The sequence below is a fragment of the Lampetra fluviatilis genome, chromosome 14, assembly GCF_964198595.1.
Source record: "Lampetra fluviatilis chromosome 14, kcLamFluv1.1, whole genome shotgun sequence".
Lineage (NCBI taxonomy): Eukaryota > Metazoa > Chordata > Hyperoartia > Petromyzontiformes > Petromyzontidae > Lampetra > Lampetra fluviatilis.
Genome location: NC_136288.1, coordinates 5077501 through 5079076, shown reverse-complemented (window position 1 = coordinate 5079076; position 1576 = coordinate 5077501). Strand labels below are relative to the sequence as shown.

At 51.8% G+C, this 1576-nt stretch overlaps 1 non-coding gene across 1 annotated transcript; it reads left to right on the top strand.

The window, feature by feature from the left end:
- The first annotated feature begins 777 nt into the window (after window positions 1-777).
- On the top strand, window positions 778-849 carry TRNAA-UGC (transfer RNA alanine (anticodon UGC)). Its single transcript has one exon. It is a non-coding gene; the product is annotated as a tRNA-Ala (tRNA).
- Window positions 850-1576: the final 727 nt, after the last annotated feature.

Genomic DNA, 1576 nt, shown 5'->3' with positions numbered 1-1576 from the left:
GGTTTTTAGAACTGGGTGAATGCCAATTAAGACCAATATCTCGTTTTGCTAGGAAGATCAAGATGTCATCTTGGCCAAAGCCATGGATGGCCACCAGCGAGGAAGACTTTGGGTAAATACTGACACGGTAGCAGGAGTCGTGCATAATCAAATAGTACTATATTAGTGCAAACTCATATCCAATCGGGTGTGGTAGCAATGTGGTTAATCTACTGCTCTATGAATCAGGGATTTTTTGTCTGTCTGTCGTGCATAAATAAATATATAATATAAACAGCTCTTTGATTGGTGGAGAACTTCTGCCGGGTTCGGAGAGGGGAGGTGCCTTAAGGGAGGAGGGTCAGGGGAGGGGCCTAAGGAAGGTGGAAGTCAGGAGAGGGGCTTGAGGGGGGGGGGGGGTCAGAGGAGGGGCCTAAGGGAGGGGGGTCAGGGGAGGGGCCTAAGGATATGGGGGGTGGTCAGGGGAGGGGCCTAAGGGAAGGGGGGTCAGGGGAGGGGCCGAAGGATATGGGGGGTGGTCAGGGGACGGGCCTAAGGGAAGGTGGGTCAGGGGAGGGGCCGAAGGATATGGGGGGTGGTCAGGGGAGGGGCCTAAGGATATGGGGGGGGTGGTCAGGCGAGGGGCCTAAGGGAGGGGGGGCGGTCAGCGGAGGGGCCTGAGGGAGGGCGGAGAGGGGCCTAAGGATAGGGGGTGGGGGGAGGGGCCTAAGGGAGGGGGGGTAAGGGGAGGGGCCGATAGTTAAGGGGGTTGGCTACCTGCCTGGCTTCCAGCGTGGTGGGGATGTAGCTCAGTGGTACAGCGCACGCTTTGCATGTGTGAGGACCTGGGTTCAATCCCTGGCATCTCCATGCATCTCCATGTCGGAACCTTTTAGTTAATTTATGTTTTCAACAAAGGTTGATTTCCAAAATCAATTGGCTGTGTTAATGTCCCTGTAATAGGGGTGCACATTAACTTTCGTAAATATTACCCTAAATGACCGATACTTTCGGATTAATTTCTGTTGATTTCAGGAACTTGCTATTTGTATAACTAGCGATGCACACAGTTATCAAATGGTTTATTTAACAATTTGGAGATGAAAACAAGTGCTTAAAATGATCCAAAACACGTTTTTTTATTTACGAATTTAACACATTCCTGCAGAGGGAGCTGGTAGGAACGTTGGGTTGCTCGGTCAATGGCCAGGGTCAACGACGGCATGGTGTATTCCGCAAATATGGCCGACTGTGAGGGCGGGCACAAGCCGGCGTGAGTAGGTTAAACGTTGAGTTATATCAGGGCACCACGGGGTGACCAGCCCCTCCCCACCCAGCCCCACCCTCCCCTCCCCACCCAGCCCCTCCCCACCCTCCCCTCTCCACCCAGCCCCACCCCTCCCATTTTTGGATGCACAACGGACGGATGGACACAATAATCCCCTGTGGGCTGGTGTAACCAGGAGGTTCCTACCAGTAATATTTCCCAGAATAAATAAATTGGGAAAACATTATAGGATCCATCCACATGTATTCTTGTTATTTATTTGTTTCAAAAACATAAATTTTGCTTGGACTCTGTGCAGAATCGATGGGT